The sequence below is a fragment of the Salvelinus namaycush genome, chromosome 20 (genome assembly GCF_016432855.1).
Source record: "Salvelinus namaycush isolate Seneca chromosome 20, SaNama_1.0, whole genome shotgun sequence".
Lineage (NCBI taxonomy): Eukaryota > Metazoa > Chordata > Actinopteri > Salmoniformes > Salmonidae > Salvelinus > Salvelinus namaycush.
In genome coordinates, this window is record NC_052326.1 from 13,484,665 (window position 1) to 13,505,180 (window position 20,516).

The 20,516-nt window shown below is 40.4% G+C and overlaps 1 protein-coding gene across 7 annotated transcripts in view; it reads left to right on the forward strand.

Moving 5' to 3' along the window:
- The window catches only part of LOC120065057 (forkhead box protein P1-B), a 210,141-nt gene that overhangs the window by 86,641 nt on the left and 102,984 nt on the right, over nucleotides 1–20,516 (forward strand). The gene's annotated exons all lie outside the window — the stretch shown is intronic.

A 20,516-nucleotide genomic window follows, 5' to 3' on the forward strand; every position in this document is an offset into this window, starting at 1 on the left:
GAGTAGATTAATACATGGTTACATATCTACTGATTATTTAGCCAGGTGACCTTGTGTACCTTTGAAAGCTCACCTTGTTTGTTTCCCTTTCATGGATCTCTTGGTGGATCAGTGTGATGTGTATGCTCCTCACAACCCTGTCCATATCTCAACTAGAGGTCGACCGATTCATCGGAATGGCCGATTAATTAGGGCCGATTTCAGGTTTTCATAACAATCGGAAATCGGTATTTTTGGACACCGATTTGGATGTGTCTTTTTTAACTCTTTTATTTAACTAGGCAAGTCAGTTAAGAACACATTCTTATTTTCAATGACGGCCTAAGAACGGTGGATTAAACTCTCTGGGACATGTGGGATGCTAGCGTCCCACCGGCCAACATCCAGTGAAAATGCAGAGCGCCAAATTCAAATAAATTACTATAAAAATTAAACTTTCATGAAATCCCACATGCAATACACCAAATTAAAGCTACACTTGTTGTGAATCCAGCCAACGTGTCAGATTTCAAAAAGGCTTTACGGTGAAAGCAAACGATGCTATTATCTGAGGATAGCACCCCAGCAAACAAACACAGACAATCCTATTTCAACCCTCCAGGCGCGACACAAAACGCAGAAATAAAGATATAATTCATGCCTTACCTTTGACGAGCTTCTTCTGTTGGCACTCCAATATGTCCCATAAACATCACAAATGGTCCTTTTGTTCGATTAATTCCGTCTATATATATCCAAAATGTCCATTTATTTGGCGCGTTTGATCCAGAAAAACACCGGTTCCAACTCGCGCAACGTGACTACAAAATATCTCATAAATGACCTGTAAGCTTTGTCCAAACATTTCAAACTACTTTTGTAATACAACTTTAGGTATTTTTAACGTAAATAATCGATACAATTTAAAACGGGATGATCTGTGTTCAATACCGGAGGAAAACAAAGTGTAGCGCGCTTTCAGGTCACGCGCCTCTAACAAAGAGTACACTTCTCTCTACCCTCATTCTGAACAGTGCTACTTCTTCATTTCTCAAAGGAAAAACCTCAACCAATTTCTAAAGACTGTTGACATCCAGTGGAAGCGATAGGAACTGCAAGAAGGTCCCTTAGAAATCTGGATTCCCAATGAAATCTCATTGAAAAGAGAGTGACCTCAAAAAATGTATAATTCTGAATGGTTTGTCCTCGGGGTTTCGCCTGCCAAATAAGTTCTGTTATACTCACTGACATGATTCAGTTATATGCATATCTTAGCTTCTGGGCCTGAGTAGCAGACAGTTTACTTTGGACACGCTTTTCATCCGGACGTGAAAATACCGCCACCTATCCCAGAGAAGTTAACTGCCTTGTTCAGGGGCAGAACGACAGATTTTTACCTTGTCAGCTCGGGGATTCAATCTTGCAACCTTATGGTAAAGTAGTCCAACGCCCTAACCACCTGCCTCTTATTGCACTCCACGAGGAGCCTGCCTGTTATGCGAATGCAGTAAGAAGCCAAGGTAAGTTGCTAGCTAGCATTAAACTTATCTTATAAAAAAACAATCAATCAATCATAATCACTAGTTAACTACACATGGTTGATGATATTACTAGTTTATCTAGCGTGTCCTGCGTTGCATATAATTTATGCGGTGCGCATTCGCGAAAAAGGTACCTAACCATAAACATCAATGCCTTTCTTAAAATCAATACACAAGTATATATTTTTAAACCTGCATATTTAGTTAATATTGCCTGCTAACATGAATTTCTTTGTGTCACTTCTCTTGCAACAGAGTCAGGGTATATGCAGCAGTTTGGGCCGCCTGGCTCGTTGCGAACTGTGTGAAGACTATTTCTTCCTAACAAAGACAGCCAACTTCGCCAAACGGGGGATGATATAACAAAAGCACATTTGCGAAAAAAGCACAACCGTTGCACGACTGTACCTAACCATAAACATCAATGCCTTTCTTAAAATCCAGGTTAGCAGGCAATATTAACCAGGTGAAATTGTGTCACTTCTCTTGCGTTAATTGCACGCAGAGTCAGGGTATATGCAACAGTTTGGGCCGCCTGGCTCGTTGCAAACTAATTTGCCAGAATTCTACGTAATTATGACATAACATTGAAGGTTGTGCAATGTAACAGGAATATTTAGACTTATGGATACCACCCATTAGATAAAATACGGAACGGTTCCGTATTTCACTGAAAGAATAAATGTTTTGTTTTCGAGATGATAGTCTCCGGATTCGACCATATTAATGGCTCGTATTTCTGTGTGTTATAATTAAGTCTATGATTTGATAGAGCAGTTTGACTGAGCGATGGTAGGCACCAGCAGGCTCGTAAGCATTCATTCAAACAGCACTTTTGTGCGTTTTGCCAGCAGCTCTGCTGTTTATGACTTCAAACCTATCAACTCCCGAGATTAGGCTGGTTTAACCGATGTGAAATGGCTAGCTAGTTAGCGGGGTGCGCGCTAATAGCGTTTCAAACGTCACTCACTCTGAGACTTGGAGTAGTTGATCCCCTTGCTCTGTATGGGTAACGCTGCCCATAATAAATAATGAATAATGTTTCATTATTTATTTGAGGTTAAATTGATTTTATTGATGTATTATATTAAGTTAAAATAAGTGTTCATTCAGTATTGTTGTAATTGTCATTATTACAAATAAATTAAAAAAATTGTCAGAATAATCGGTATCGGTTTTTTGGTCCTCCAATAATCGGTATCGGCGTTGAAAAATCATAATCGGTCGACCTCTAATCTCAACGTGTTGTGGCCCCAGGATGTGAGCAGGTAGGCTGGATTGATCCAGTGGGGCGAGGTGGGGTTGTTAACACATCAGGAGCTCTGGGCTTCAGAGGAGCACCGTGTCTGTGTTCTGTCTCTCACAGCCCAACAGACAGTGATGGGTTTTACCATCCCAGCCCTTCAGCTCACAGCTAAAGGGAGGGGCACAAACCCAGGTTTAGTCCTATAGACTGTTAACAGGGAGATGCCAAACTACTTCCATAATATTATGTTGTGACTAACCGCCATAGGCCAACACTACATAGAATTCAGTGGTCTTAACTGTAAGTCCCACAGTGTGTAACAAAGTTGTGACAATTAGCTTGAAGTCTTATTGTATTTGTGGAAATTGAGAGACAACTAAATTATTTGGATGGGAAATAGGTTCACCAACAATCGAATATGTTCCTGTGTTAAGTTCAGAGGGACTCCACATGTATAGAGTCAATTTCACGCCTTAAGTATTGAATTAAAAATGAAATAAATCGTAAGCATGAAAAATAAAGTAGAATATTTTTGAGAAAAAGTGAATTTTTGGATGTTGAAATCTAAAGCTAAATCTGTAAAATTGTAAACACAAATAATGATATCAAAAGCAAAACCCCAGAACATGCAAGCAAATCATTTTTAATCTAGAGCAACACTCTAATTTAAAATAAGAACAAATTATGTATGACTGTTGGACTGTATGCTTTCCATAAACCAAGTAATTAATCTGTCCGTAAAGGGCGTAATTGTCACGCCCTGACCTTAGTTATCTATGTTTTCTTTATATTTTGGTTAGGTCAGGGTGTGACTAGGGTGGGTACGTTAGTTTTGTATTGTCTAGGGTTTTTGTATGTCAAGGGTTGTTGTACATCTAGGTGATGTGTAGGTTTATGGTGGCCTGATATGGTTCCCAGTCAGAGGCAGCTGTTTATCGTTGTCTCTGATTGGGGATCATATTTAGGTAGCCATTTTCCCTTGGGTATTTGTGGGTTCTTGTCTATATGTAGTTGCCTGTCAGCACTCATTTGTATAGCTTCACGGTTCGTTTTGTTATTTTGTTAGTTTTGTTCAGTGTTCATTCTTATATTAAAGAAGAATGTACGCATACCACGCTGCGCCTTGGTCTCCTCCTTTTGACTGCCGTGACAGTAATGTGATTTCAATCTCACAATGAATGTCTCCAGCTAGATAAACAGCTAGCTACAGTAAGTTACATATGTAATCCAGAGGACTCGTGTAAGAGTGTCATGGTGGATAAACGAATTCCTGGTCTAAATACAAGGATGGACAGTAGCTAGCTAGTTAACTGGAGACATTCGTCATGGGATTAAAATCACAATGGCCTATTCGAATGTGACAAGCACTTGGTTTAATAAAAACATATCATAAAACCTTTCACTACGGCTGGAAGTGACTAGCTACAGGCATGCAGTCTTGTATTTCATTCCATTTGGCTAGCTATTAAGCCAGCCAACTAAGCTAACGTACCTCAGAATTGTCACGGGTCAATAATGAACGGATATTAGAAGCGTATCTATCTAATACATTTCATGACAAACCATGTAACTAGATAGGTAAACATATTAGTTAAATGGGTAGAAATAGAATCGAAAAAAAGCTACCCTCCCCTGTCTATCCTGCTCATTGATTGGTTTAGGATGAACCGTCACTCCAAAACTTGTGGACCAATGGAGACGCATTATCTACGCCTCCCTCTAAACCCCACCATCACAATTTTTTGGGTGCCAAAAGCGTAAGCAAAGAAACAAGACGAAAGCAAAGATCAGAGTAACCTAACAAAATGTAGTAACTGCAGGCAAGAGTGTAGGCTAAATTGATTCAATAGGGTTGGTTGTTGGAAAAGTTTTGCTTACACTTTTATTTTTTTTGCTTTTGATATCATTCTTTATGTTTACAATTCAAAAATGTTTGCTTTCAATTATTTTGTTGTTTGATCTCAACATCCATTATTTCACGTTTCCTCGAAAATAAATTTTTTACATTTGAAACTTTTTTTTTCATATTTACGATTTATTTGACTTTGAATTCAATTCTAAAGGCATGAAATTGACCCCATACACATGACATAACTCTTTAATTTTAGTATTTGAATAAGGTTGTGCGTTTCTCACTATCAGAGGAGGAGTGAGTGTTGTGTTTGCCTTGCCTGCTCCCTGAGGAGGCTAGTGGGAGGAGCCATAGGAAGACAGGCTCACTGTAAATACTGGAATGGAATTAATGGAACGGTATCAGACACATCAAACATTTGGAAACCACATGTTTGACTCCATTGATTCCACTCCAGCCATTGTAATGAGCCCGTCCTCCTATACCTCCTCCTACCAGCCTCCTCTGCTATCACCCCAGTGTGCTAAACAGCCATATACCCCTATCTGATCGAGTTCAGCCAATCACTTCTCCATTTGGAAAACAGAGATCCTCGGACCAAAGGGGGAAAAAACAAAACACCCTGCCTGGTATTTATCTTGACTGCATTCTCTGCTCAGTGTTCTGAAGCAGGTCCTCTCCAGGCCCACAGCACAACTGCTTTCTCCAGATGTAAGATCAGGACTGAAATCTTTCAAATGATTTAGTAATTCATGTTAATGTGCCAAAATCAGCCTAATTATTGACACAACTTTCCAATGCGATTTTGTGGCAGTTTATAGGATTAACATGCTTCGGTCTTTAAAGCCGTTTTGAAGTGCAATGTAGTTGAAAACGGAAAAGATACTCTTATTATTTTGGGGATGAGAAACAGTATGCTTTGTGTGTGTGTTTGTGTGTGTGTATTTGTCAGTGCTCATGTATGTATGTCTGCACATGCTTGTCATTTCTTTATTTGTTTCGGGATTAGGAATTAAAGCAGTCTGACAAAGGGGATGATAATAGTAAGGATGACTCTTGACCAGATAGTTCAGTTATCACTCTGCTGTATGGTGTTCAGGTTCAGAGCATGCTTCATGCAGGTCTTAGTTTCTCTGCCTATTTCCATGTGTTGGTGGTGCTGAAGTCAACAGACGAAGATGCCCTATTACAAGATGAAGTTCTCCCTCAGAAGATCAGTATATGTTTCGGTTTAGATGCCTTTTGAAATGTTCTTGTTTCTGTTTGAGCTTCATTTGAAGAACATGTCATACAAACAGTTGGCAGCTTGCATTACTCGCCACGCTGCTGTGGATTTGAATGCCTCTGAAGATCAAGTTACTTTTCTAATCTGCTGCTTTTTATAGGAGTATTAAGGATAAACAAGACAATTCATGAGTCCTACCAAAGAAAGGTTGCATGTGGAATGTTGCATGTTGGGAAGAAGAAAGCTCACATAGTAGTTCTCTTGACTGTATGTATTGCTAACTTTAAAAAGTCATTTAATTTCTTTATATCAGCATCAAGCTGAAAAAATTGCCATGTATTATAGCTTCTAATTCTGTGGCATTTACAGCTGGCTGTGTTTCCATGCATTTATAACACTTTGATTCTTAAGAGTTTCTTTAATCGCTTTTGCCGTGCTCCGAACATAATAAACAACTTGCTGTTGCTAAAGTGCCACATGGGGGAGATTGCTAACAAGAAAGTTAAACGTTTCTGCCACAAGCAGTTTTGTCACTGTGTTTTTCATGCTCTCTAACTACTGTAATCTACTCTCTCAGTGCTTGGCTGCAGTACAGTAGTTAAAAACGGTGACAGGCAAAATAGCTGCGAGGCTTCTCTAGTCGACTGTCTAGCTGTAAGAAAATGAATTGTTATCATGATGGGTACAAAAACATTACAATGGAGACTAACATAAAAAGCAACACTGGGTTTTATATTGACCTGTTTATCTAGATTACAGGATATACCAGAGCCTACTAAACACCCACCTGCCCTCTGTCTTCTCTCTATCCCCAGTCACAGCACAGCAGCTCTTATCAGAATGGACTCTGGGAGATATTCAAGCTCATTTTTGTCTAGCTAAACGGGTTGCACTGGTAAATGTATGCTGTATTCAGAATACAGCACGTCATAGTGAATAGAGCAGTGTTATTTTCTCTTGCGTCTCCTGCACTTATCTTCTCTTGTAAAGTAGAAAGAATTGTACTGATCGTGTTATCATAGATGTGTTATCTTGAAGCTACTTAAAATAAATACCTTTTTAGGGGGAAATGTTTGGCAAGTTTCAATCAATTTTTCTATCAGCAGCACACAGACATATTTGTTTATTTTTGTGGTTTGGGACATATTGATAGGTGTATAAAATCAGCTCTTTCTGGGAGATTGAAGACCTTTTATGATGTCAGGCTTCTATCAGGTGCAGACGTGTAACGTGACAGAGTCTTTGTGTGAAATTAACTGCGGCAACAGTAGTAAGCAAATTCCACCCGCAGATGAGTAGTTTTACAGGGAAACTAAAAGAAAATCACAAAAGTGAATGTAAAATCTCCAAAAGACTTTGGCCTGCTCTTTCCACCTCGGAAAATTTGAAATTGAATTAATCAGTTTGATTGATTTTAAGACTTAAATGTTCAGAAAAAGTATTACCTATAACTTTTTGAGATGGTCAAGGCCAGCAACACCCATATTGATATTACCATATTAAAGAAATGGTGTGTCCTCTGATATAGATACAGCCATTGAGAGGTCTGATTAAAGCTGCTACTTTTTCCCAGTTATATCAAATTCATATTTTCTGACTTGTTCTACGCATACTATGGAGAGTTATTTGGGAGCTATTTCTGGGCTTTGCAATCAGGCTTAGTTTTATGGGAACGGAGTGCAGAGAAAATAATAACTATGTAGCGAAGGAAATTTCAAAAAGTGCCTATGTTGAGTTGATAATCTTGGTTCTTATTTGGACATTTTTGACATTGCTGAATTCACTTCATGGTCAATATCACTTTGGCAGTCCTTCGGGCTCTCCATTTATTTGAGAAAACAAATCCCTTTTACGGATAAAGCACCTGGTGTGGCTACTTAATGGAATGGCTTTAGAGTTATGTAAATAAACAGCTTGCATTTTCGGTGTGAGATTAAGAGGACTGGGAAGGCTGCTAGAGAGCGTGAGTATGGAGGGAGAGATAACTAAACAAATAAAGTTGACACATGGAATAAGTATTTTTTGGGTGGGGGGTATGGCGTTCTAGTCAATGTATGGCGTTCTAGTTAATGTTACCTTTTGGTTGCTAGGGCTTGGTGGACTGTTAGGCTAGGGTTGTCTAGACTCTTTCAACAGCCGCAATGTCTTAGAAAGGCCCATGAGTCTAAGACGCAAGACTTGGGTTGGCTGGGTTTGGGTGTTGGTTACAACCAATGAGTTGTATTAAGGGGAGTTAGATTTGTACAGTTTAACACTAGAGTAACTTGGCCCCTGTTGAGGTAGCAGTGGGTAACCATTAATGGATTGAGGATGTAGCCGTGCCTTATGTTTAACCTTGAGAAGATAACCAGAACCATGACAGGGAGTGAAAGGAGAGGAGAACAAGTGACCACTGAAACAAAGTAGTATGAGTGTTATATTACATTCAAATAGCTCTCCGTGCTGTTTAGATTAGTAAGAAATGGAACCCTCTGACCCAAACATATCAAATAATATCCTTTTTAGTTTATTCAGCTGCAAGTTTGCCAAACTGCTCTAATTCACGTCATACATCGTTGCCAATTAGGTTCTCCTCTTGTTCCCCTTGTTGGATTGGCAAATAAATGAGAATGTTAAAATATTTAAAATGTTGAATTAAAATTAGACAGTTAAACGATGCACACGAAGCGGAACACTTTTTTGAGGGGGAGTGGGAAGCTTTTTCATTCAAAATTGGAGTTTATTTAATGCAATCCAACAAGAAAGTCAGGCATTTTTAAACAAATATTTTTTTACTGGGCTTTTGCACCGGTTTCAGTCTTGGCTCTTACATTGTTTTCATAGACAAAGTCTCCCTGGCCTAGGAGAAAAAGTACATGGCCGTACAGAGCCCTGAAAACAGGACTGACAAACACCATTAGCTGAAAAATTTCCATCTCATTGCAACTATGTTATTGTTGACTTTACCGTACACGTCCTAATATGGTTACCTCCCTGCTAAAGCAGCCCAGCACAGAGCCGAGGGGCCCTCGCAGGGAGACGCTTTTAACTGCCACTTAGACAATAAGAAACAAATGTCACCGCTCGGCAAAAAGGCCCAGCTTTCACAGCCTTACAATACTCAACCTTCCATGGTGCTTGGCTCAGGCTGCTGTGTGATATTTATCCACTCTCCCATGTTACCTGTTGCTGTGCCCTCTCACTATATCCCCGCCAGCCTGCCTCCCCTACTCTCTCTTGTGCTTGCTGTCTCTCTCTCTCTCTCTCTCTCTCTCTCTCTCTCTCTCTCTCTCTCTCTCTCTCTCTCTCTCTCTCTGTCTATCTCTGTCTATCTCTGTCTCTCTCTTTCTCTCTATGTCTATCTCTTTATGTATCTCTCCATCTTTCTATCCGTCTCTGTCACTGTCTCTGTGTTAGCTGTTGACTGATCTTGACTGATCTGTCTCTGTTTGCCTTGTTTAGTTATTTATCAGGGGGAATAAGATTGATGTGTTTAGAGTGGCTGTTGTCTCTGCCGCAGAGCAGAGGCCAGTTCAGCTGCAGGTCATGCCCTGCCCAGGCCCCGGCCCCTATCTGATCTGCTCCCTCAGCCAGGGTGTTTGAACTGGAGGCAGCATCTTACTGACACCAGAGGCCTTCTTATTCTCCACTCTGATGAGATCGTTTGAGTCCTGAGGTACAACAACAAATCTTTATTCTTGTTTAGAATGTTTTTCTTGTCTATAGACTGAAGATAGATAGTCTTGGCTGTGAGCTGTGTTGAATGTGTCGAACTGTCAATGGTTCTGTCACAATAGGCTTTGACTGATACCTGTCGCTCAGCTCCCCTAGAGGACATTGAGAATCCTTTCATTCATTTTATATGTACCATCGCTCTACTCAGTCTTCCCAGACCTGTACCCTGTAGGTAGTATTACCGTATTCCATTGGTGGATTAGGTGGTAGGTTAAACTAGCCTATGATTTCAGATGCATTTCTTTCTTTTCCCTTGTTGGTTAAAGATGTTGGCAGCCTCACCTCAATCCTAAAATCCTCACGTTTATGATATTTGCCCAGCATGATCTGTGCCCATGGATGAATGGGAAGATGGGACATGTGGAATGTTGAAGGTCAGTGTCCATGATTCACACAGGGATAGAGCGTAAGAATCCTTGTGAAAATACTTGGGCCGGGATCAAACAGATGTTATGTGATATATTCTTAACATTGACCTTTAAGTGCATTTCTCTCTTTTTACTAGCTTGTTCCATATGTTTAGGAAGACCAAAGTGGAGTGGGCCTTTAAAATACATTCAATTCAAATGGCAAGTAAATGTTTTTTTTGTTGTGTTTTTTTATGTGTCTATAAATTTAGGGTGTGTGTAAGCGGCAAAGTAATAGGTTTCAGAATCATTACATAACTTGTTTGAAAGTTGCTATGTCTGCACATGTTTAAACACAGTTTTCTAAATGAAATGAAATGCTGTTATTTCAAGATGTAAACCATAACCACCTGGTCTCAATTATTAAGGTAGTGGGTTGTAATGTGGGTTTACCATCAATGTCTGACCTGGTAACTAGCTGTGTTTCTACCTACATTATTTTCTACCTCACAGCATGTGAGCGGGGCGGCAGGTAGCCTAGTGGTTCGAGTATTGGGCCAGTAACCGAAAGGTTGCTGGATTGAATCCCTGAGCTGACGAGGAAAAAAGATCTGTCGTTCTGCCCCTGAACAAGGCAGTTAACCCACTGTTCCCCGGTAGGCCATCATTGTAAATAAGAAGTTGTTCTTAACTGACTTGCCTAGTTAAATAAAGGTTACATGTGAATATGTTTGATAGTTCAGTGTTAATAATAATTAGTGAGTGATTGGTCCAGTATTGTGATCAGTGGGAGATCAGAGCAGTATGGAGAGGCTTGGTATAGAATGTGTAATACCCGGTGAATAGGTTGTTATCAATAAAACGTCACAATACGTCGCAGAGCGTTCAATTTGACTGCTGGGGGGCAAGGTGACCCCCAGCTCCGCTAAAACCATTGACAACTGTATGCCGTTTTCAAGGGATTGTTAAATAAATGTACAACTATTTGGTTTCAATATCATCACCTCTTGAAGAGCATAGTCAGAACTATATATTTCTGATTATTCCACTTTTAGCTCTATCATCAGTTATACAGCAAGTAACTGCTTGCTTTTCATGATCAGTAAACATCAATTGATCATGTATTTTCAGATATGCGAGGGCAGGTATTTGGCGTATTTGGCATGTAGCTAGCTTGCTAGCTAAGCAAACAAAATGCTTCATCAGAGATTAGGCTTTTGGAAAGAGCTTGACATCGGCAGGCCTCGTCCTGGTAAAGTAGTCAGTGTGACAACTGTCATCACCGCTATAGATGGCAAGCCAATATAGCCATCCAAGTGAATTCCCTGAAAGTAAACTTGTATCTAGCTATATTGACATGATCTGTTGTTAGCTACTGTAGCTAGCCAATTTGATGTGGTCCATTAATCAATGTAGCCATTATGTCTGTCAGCAGCGATCGGGATTAAACACTCTTAAAAACAGTGTTGAAAAGGGGATCATGTTGAAAAGGGGATCATGTTGAAAAGGGGATCATGTTGAAAAGGGGATCATGTTGAAAAGGGGATCATGTTGAAAAGGGGATAACGTTGAAAAGGGGATCATGTTGAAAAGGGGATCACGTTGAAAAGGGGATCATGTTGAAAAGGGGATCATGTTGAAAAGGGGATCATGTTGAAAAGGGGATCATGTTGAAAAGGGGATCATGTTGAAAAGGGGATCATGTTGAAAAGGGGATCATGTTGAAAAGGGGATCATGTTGAAAAGGGGATAACGTTGAAAAGGGGATCATGTTGAAAAGGGGATCACGTTGAAAAGGGGATCATGTTGAAAAGGGGATCATGTTGAAAAGGGGATCATGTTGAAAAGGGGATCATGTTGAAAAGGGGATCATGTTGAAAAGGGGATCATGTTGAAAAGGGGATCATGTTGAAAAGGGGATCATGTTGAAAAGGGGATCATGTTGAAAAGTGGATAATGTTGAAAAGGGGATAACGTTGGCTAACTTCGCTAGGTAAGCCTACGTTGGTTGGAGGGGAAAAAAGTACATTAGGTCTACTTACCACTGTTTAACCAACTGTACAAAGTTTCTACCAGTAGCTTGCAAAGTAAACATTATCAGCTAACAGTAGGCTACATCGACAAATGCGCCCTTCTGCTGCTTGAAAGGCAGATTCCACAAAGGATGGGAAATGAACCTAAACCACTCGTACTTGTCTGGTATAGTTCACTTTTATTTTATATCACTCAGATATCCAATTAATAGTAGCCAATATTCCGAGATATCGTGAGGCTACCCTACGTATCTGAAATGACGTGATTGATGTTTTCTGATAATGAAAAGCATACAGTTACTTGCTGTATAACTGATGATACAGATAAATGTGTGCAATTGTTTTGCATTGAATCTGACATGCTCTTCAAGAGGTGATGATATTACAACCAAATATTTAACATTTATTTAACAATTGCTTCAAAACGGCAATCAGTTGTCAATGGTTTTAGCAGTGCTGTGTGTCTCCTTTGCCCCCCAGCAGGCAAATCCCCGTCAGGTTGTCATTTATTATGTACTTCTTTGTTGATTTCATTTTGGTTTTTAAGTATGGTATTTGAAGTATTCTGCCTAACAATATTTTTCAAAATGTTTGTTTATAAAACATTTGTATTTATTGTTTTATAAAAACATTTGGTGGGGGAAATAAAGCCTGCCCTATCTGATGTTAATGAACTTTGTGGGGAGGTTGTTTGCTGACTTCAAGGTCAGTTTCTGAGAATGGCTGCACGTTTTGTTGTAAACATATTTACAGCCAAAGATGTGTAAACATTGTATACAGGTGGAGAGGCAATACTGGTAGATTTTTTTGTAATGACCTTTCCCCCCTGATACGTGCTAAAAGGCAGCATGTGTATGTGTGTTAACTTGTATTTGTGTTAGAGTGCACTAGCAAAAAATGTCCCACAAAGCATAATGATGTGTCTGCTCTCAATATGAAGCTGCTGAGAGAGAGAGAGAGAGAGAGAGTTGAGCTGAGGAATAGTTGGGGTATTAAATATGAATTAATGGAATGTTGCTCAGGCACATCTTTGGGTGTAGTGTTGAAAAATAAAATGTATGTTGCCGGCTACCCGCTGTGAAGGTGCATTTGGACTTAGTATCCTTTAATTAGAAGTGAGATATTAGCATTTCATAGGGCTTTACGCTGGGCGAGGGAAAGGCCGGCCCGAGCCTTCATTAGCCAGCCTCTCTGCATGTGATGAGCAGCGTCATTAGCTGATGGAGTGGATTTGCCCTAGCTGTACCATGAAAGGCACATCATTTACATACTTTCAAGGAATAAGGCCTTTAATGGATTCCTCAATGAATAAAATAAAATGCCACTTCTTAAAATGTTCAAGAATCAGTTTCTGATAGTGTACATCACTAGCCAGCTACTTCTTTTGTTGGATGGATGGAGAAAGGCAAAAGGGGACAAAAGAGGGAAGAAATACTGGGAAAGAGAGCTGAGATTGACTTATGTTTGAAACTTAAGGCATCGGAATTCACTTTGCGAGTCGTGTAGTGTGTCATAAATTCTGAATTAAATCAATAATGTCGGGACGTGAAGGTATAAAATCTTTGGATCAAACAGGAGAAATATGACATGCAGACTGCCTTTTGCCTCCAGACATGGGCACATAAATAAGATGTGCATGATTTGTCAGAGGAAGTGCTAGGCGTCACTCAGTGGGGGCTGGGCTGGGAGATTGAGGTGTTAATATCACCATGTTTATCAGAGGGAAAGCAGGAGAGGCAATGGTTAAACTTGTGTGTGTGACACACACAGTGATAGTGAAGACCATTCTATGAATCAGCCGTGGAGTGATTAGTATTTTATTGATGAGCTCCTGAAGTGGCAAGTGTGGGAAATTGCGTCTTTGATCACACAGGGTTTGGGAAATGTAACCTGAGTGTGGAGCCAACCAGGTAAGACCTCCCAGCGCCACCCCTCCACAACACTCCCACCCGCCCCTGCACTCCCTGCCCGACACACAGACCTGTCGCCTGGGAAGGATCTTCCTCATCTTCTCCAAAACACATATTTATTTTGGATGTTTTCATTGAGAGTCTACATGGTGATTACAGCTGTTCATTAACAAAATTGGGTATTTGTTTTAAACTTTAACCAATCACTTTGATATGCTAATTACGGTGTAATTTCATTTGAGCCCCGTAATGATGATGCTGTTATTAAGGACATAAATGATGCAGTTAAGCTGAGAGTAATCTCATTTGCATACTGTTCATGCCAGTAAATTAAGCCCTTTCCTGCACTGCTTCAGGTTTAATTTTCCACTCCTTTTCACACAGCAGCAGCAGTATCTCTCAGCCCTGTGCCTAATATGCAGGCCAGCCTTTTTGATATGGAGAGAGAGAGAGACGCTTCCTCACACTAAATCTACAATATGTAACACATAACAGAACTCATTACTGTGCGTCTTTAAGAAGTTGGGATTAATAAGAAGAGGTACTTTTTACTCTTTATAGTCATACAGAAATATATCTGTGCCCCTTGTACCCCATGTTCATGTTTTTGGCATGTTTCATCCCTCACTTGAAAAACATTACAAGCATTACAAACTGTAAAGCTATAATGATGTCCCGAGAATCATCTGAGCCTACAGTCGTATTGGTTGGCTTTCCAGTTGCATGTTGATCATACAGTAGATCTCTTCAAAGGGTTGATTGTATTTTGATATTCTTCCTTTGAAAGAAGATGAATGAAAAGATGATTTTTATGTCCATGTTTTTTTTTTCTCCAAATGACTCTTTATCATTAGATAATGATATAATGCATCCATGGAAAATGGTGACAGGTGTATACATACATACATGTTGTTCATGTCCATAAAAAAGTGGCACACAATTCCTTCTCTGAAGGGAAAATACCTGAAACGACCTTATTGTTCTTAAAGGGATCAATGGAAAGAGTGTTCACAGAATCACAACATAGGTAATTGTTGATAGCGGTTTGGTACCTTCATTAGAGAAGCAGCAGCTCATGGTCTCTCATTGTGTATTGTTTGCTCTGTGAGGGTAAACATGTTTGTCACACAGAGGTGTATTTATGCTGATCAAACAGTTCAGCCAGGGGATTGTCAATGCCAAGGTCTTTTGGCTCCTTTCAGAGATGAACACCCGTGCTGCACAACCTCCCTTACGATTCCAAAACGTACCCTTACCTTTTGTCTTTCCCTGAAAGCATTACGTCCAGCTCCAACACGGCATCTCCTTTGTATTTTGAAGGCGAGGGGGGAAACACATTTTATGGAGTTAACACTGACAATAGAATTGCCATTCAGCCAGAATGCTTTTCCGTTTTGTACCATAAAGAATATTATTTTTCTGCCAGACAATTTTCTCTGTTAGTCTCTAATTGGCTACATAAATCTCTGGCGTTGAGGGTGAAGAATGTTGCGGTGTCACAGAGTGTAATCTTCACCCTTATTTACCAATTCATTAAGATTCATTGATGCAGGATCGGCGAGAGGAAATGACAGCATAAATCAGACCTCCAACATAATGACCCTAATCAGTTGGGAATTGCAGAAAATGTCATCATGAACTATGTCCTTGTATTAGTGCCACTGTACATTGTCATTGCGCTGCTTTATGAGTGGGACGCATCCTCCTGACATCGGCTGTATTTAACCAAAAAGAGTTGTTAAAAACTGATTCCATTAAAGCGCTGAGATTCATACAAGGTCTTTCAGTATTTAGCCCGGTGCCCTTTACCTTCAATTTAACTGCTTAAACGGAAGGCACGTACCCCTCCTTTTTAAGCCACCGTGTCCTCTCTCTGGAAAGCTAGAGCTTATAAAATAATGACACAACCCAGCACGGTAACGTCTAGGAGACACAGCACCTGAGGAGGCAGTGGGAGGGGTCAGGGGTCTGACCACTCCCATGCCAGAAGCAATGAATGGGGTGCCAACATGTATTTGGTCCTTTGTCCTGATTGGTTAATGGCCACCCATTATTTATCCAATCAGTTGAAAGAAGCCATTAACGAATGTGCTTGTGTGGATGTTGTTTAGTTAATGTCAAGAGAACACTGCTTTTTTCATTGCATTGATTTGAACTTGAGTAGAATGACGTCCTCGCCTCATAGAATTTAGTAGCAGCATCTTGGCTCATTGGAGGCCATTGAGATTCATTATTTGTAATATGTTCTCTTTCTGTCTGAACTTGTGGTTAGCACTCTGGGCCTAAATGATTGCTCTGCTGCAATTAAACTGGTCCAACACATGACTTTCTGTATAATCCTCCAACTCAAGCACTTTCAGAATGGAATTGTATTGATTCTGTTATATGTGTTTGTTAGAATACCTCACAGATGTTGGGCAAGAGTTAAATATTACGTTTCTCTCATCACACAAGATAACTATTGAAGCCAAATGCCCATTGCATTTCTTTGCCATTATTTGTGTATAAAGGTTAATGATTGTGGCTGGCAATCAAAAGCTGAACTTTATCTCTGTGTAACTAACTCCAAACAAAGGAACTGGGAGATAAGCACCTGTACTACACTATACTCAGCAGTGACACATTTTACACCGTTTGAATATTGAACACAGCTCAGTGTATGTGGTAAGACTAATGTAGCAGGGACTGAACTCTTGTATTTACTGCTGTTGATGATAACGATGCTATTGAATAGTGGGGTAATAGACAGTGTCTGTACCTAACGCTGCCAGGAACCTTTTCCAACAATGATATAACTGTAGAAAGTCGCAAAGACCAGCAAGTGGGTAAGTTTACCCCCCCCCCCCCAAGACAGTGTTTCTAATAATATGGCCCTCATATGGTTTAGGAAAAGAGCATTAATTAGATAAGTTCATAGGCTAAACTTCCTTTCCCTAGGAAAATGCATCTGACACATTTCCTCCTTGCAAGTCCACATTTCCACCCCCTTGGGAATGGGCCTTGCATGAATTCTAGTAAAAATGATTAAAAATATATGACACACTTTTTAAGTAATGTTAAAACAATAAGCGTTTTTACAGGTCCCATAGGATGCGGAGAGATTGAAGTCTGTGTTTTTCTTTCGGCGTGTGTGTTTGACAGGTCTAATTGGTAAGATGAGCTTGAGGGAAGCGAGGCCTGCTTTTCCCACGCATCGGGTCTGGTCAGGAAAGAGGCCCACGTCTCTCGATGTCTGTCCTCTCGCTGCAGTGTTAATCGGTGTGAGCCTCGTGTGAGTGAGATTATCAAAGTCAAATGAAGGAGAGTCGTTGAGGAATGTGTGGTAAACCACTCCTAAAACCAGTTCACATCACACCAGTACTTTTCCATTCATGTACTACCGTTTTGAAAGTCATTAGACATTTCTGTTTACTTAATCTCAGTTGGCCGTTGTGTACTAAAAATACCGTGCCCTGCCTTACTTTTGCACATTCCGTCATTGTCTCTGCTCAGCAGGCCTGTACGTTTTGGTGTATATGGGACGGCTTCATGCCAAGGAGACAAACTGTTTGGTGTATTTTCTGAAATGATGTATCTACTTAGCCTCCCTACTGGAGAGTGTGCCTTCTGCTCCCATCCTTATTGTTCATTTATCTGAGCTTGTAGTGTGATAATAGGTTCATATTCATATGAATCATCATCCTCAGCATCAGTGGATGTCGAGCCCATTTCTCTGTATAAAGTGTAGTAATACATTTGAATCAGAAATTTACGCTTGAGGATCCCATTATATTCTTCACAATGTGTCATAAATATGTGTTGGGCTCTTCCCTTTGCCCTCACTATATGGGGGTAAATGGGTTTGGGGCATAACTGAAATGAGAATGAAGGTTGTTTGGGAGGTGAGATGAGACAGGAAACTAAACACTCAGGGGTAGCTAGGCCTCACTGACTGGATTCACATGAGCAGATGGCAACTTGTATGCATGAAACATTCATGAACAAGGTGACATGCAGCTTGAAATTGCCCGCACCAATTTCTCTTTCGTGCTTGTTGTAATCGTTACCTGTTTCTGAATAGTTTATTATTTGCTCTAACGTGAATGGTGTAACACAGATCTCACACTGTGTGTGTGTTTGACTCAAAGTCAAACCAATATTATTTTATTTGAACGAAATAGAAATAGATTCAGTATTCATTGTATAACCACAGTATTCATTCCAGTATTATATGGGTAAATTATGGGGCACCTGCAGTTAAATGATTTCTGTTTGTCAGATGAAAACAGCATTGCTTGTTTTTCCGTCGACCTGTCCTGATGTTATTGGGAACAGCTTCTGGGGCCCTCAGACATCCTTTGTTGTTTCCAAACCCTAGTTACTGAATAATTAAAGCAGGTAAATGTTTAACATGTTTTACAAGTTTCTTGCTGTGGTGTCGTTGAAGACACTCTGTGTTGGGTCTGTAGTAAAAGTGTCTCTACTGCCGTGTTTTCCCTCAATCCTGATGCCTCGATCAGACCGACAGCTTCGTCTCAGAGCATTTCGTATTATTCTCTAAATAAATCCGTGACACTCCGTTTAGTATGATATGTTACGTTTCGTATGGTATGTATTAATTTGCAGATGTCCATCACCCATTTTTTATGTTATGAATTACAATTTATATTATATGTTACGAATTTGCTAAATGTATGATATGTTACGAATTCTAGCTAGGTGCCAATGTTAGCTAGCTGGCTAACGTTAGCTAGGCTAGGGTTATGGGTTTGGGGTTAAGGTTAGGTTTAAGTTTAAGAGTTAGGTTAAAGGGTTAAGGTTAGGGGAAGGGTTAGCTAACATGCTAAGTAGGTGCAAAGTAGCTGAAAAGTTGCTAAAATGCTAAAGTTGTCCGTGATGAGATTCAAACTTGCAACCTTTAGGTTACTAGACGATTGCGTTATACACTACTTTCATTTTGTTATACGTTACTCACCAAAAGTAACATATCATACTAATTTGAATATCCAAGATTTAAGTTTACTATGTTACATCTAGTCTATGAGACCAGGCGGTGCACCAATACTGCCTAATAAATTCTACAGTCAAATGTTTTTCATTATGTAATCCAACATTTGTACTGGATATGTGTACAACAAAAGTTCAACATTCACCCATTGTTACTATTCCTATCAACTCCCGAGTGGCACAGCGGTCTATGGCACTGCATCTCAGTGCAAGAGACAGTCCCTGGTTCGAATCCAGGCTGCATCATCTCCGGCCATCCGATAGGGCGGCGCACAATTGGCCCAGCGTCGTGCGGGTTTGCTCGGGGTAGGCCGTCATTGTAAATAATAATTTGTTCTAAACTGACTAGTCTAGTTAAATAAAGGTTCCATTTAAAAATAAAGTCTAAGCAGACAATTGGATGCATATGTTGGATTTATCAAACATACAGTATTCACCACACAGAATGCACTGCAACTGCCTCTGCAATGGAATGCTGCAAGACAAATGCAGCGTTCCATTTGAAATGAATGTACTTCTGGTGTACCAAAACACATTGACACTGAAGGTCTGATCGAGGCTAGAGGAGGCTCTCTTCACCAGCCCACAACACCCTCCTCACCTCCGTCCACCCCCTCCTCGTTCACATTCATGGTGGCCGCCAGGCCAGCAGCTGTAACACACCACCTTAATGCTTCTTCAAATGTCAGGAGAATGACTGTTTGTTTGTCTTGAGTTTTCCCAAGCCATTTATTCTAGCTGGCTCTGCATTTGCATCGACCTTGATTCTCTAAGCCTGGCCCCTTTCTCCTCCCAGAGCCTGTTTACATTAGGCCTGCCCTGAGTGTCACCTATGAAATCTGTTGATCATTCCACCTGGTTAATGTTAAATTGGTCCTGCAAAGAGATGTTTGTTCATAAACACAACCCCCCCACTCCCCCTGTTTACTGTAGCCATGGCAGCAATCAGTTATTAAACAAATAGCTGCTTTGTTTGCTGGTGTGAGTGGCTGGTTATCCCCTACAAGGTCTGGAAGGAACTTTTAAAAAGCTTCTGTGTCTCTGTGAAAAAGGGGTGGAGGGATGGAGGGGAAGCCCTGTTCCTACAATGTTGTAACAGTCGTCTTGAGATATGCTTTTCTTATCTACGACTTTTGGTTGAAGTGGCTGATGAGATTAGAGGCTTGTTTGGTCTCACTGTAAAGTCTCTGTTGGCGGAATGTCATCGGTGCCGTCAGTTTTCCTTCTCGGAGAAGAGAAGGGCGAGGGATTCTTCGTTGAGTGTCAAGCGAGCCCAGATATTGTGGCAGCCACTTCTGAGTGATGCACATGGTTCTGGATTACGGAGGCCTAGGCTACGTTTAAAAACGAGGGAGATGAGGGAGGGAGGGCTGCTAGCTCTACTTTGACTGTGGGAAGGTTCAGGGACCCAGTCCAATTCCGACTGTCTGTTCTGTTCTGCTCAGTCCAGTATAGGGGTTATTTTCTTTAAATGTTTTTTGGGGGTACTATGAGAGGACTGATCGTGGACCTTTTGAACACATGTTCATTCAACTCTTTGTAAACAAGGTTATCAGCACTGGCATTTTTTTTGTGTTTCTCATGTTTGTCTTCAGACTTATCTTCATAACATTGAGCCAAAATAAAACTGAACACAAAACTCTGCAAACCTTGAAAACCCATCCAGGGGAAGCATTATGGTGT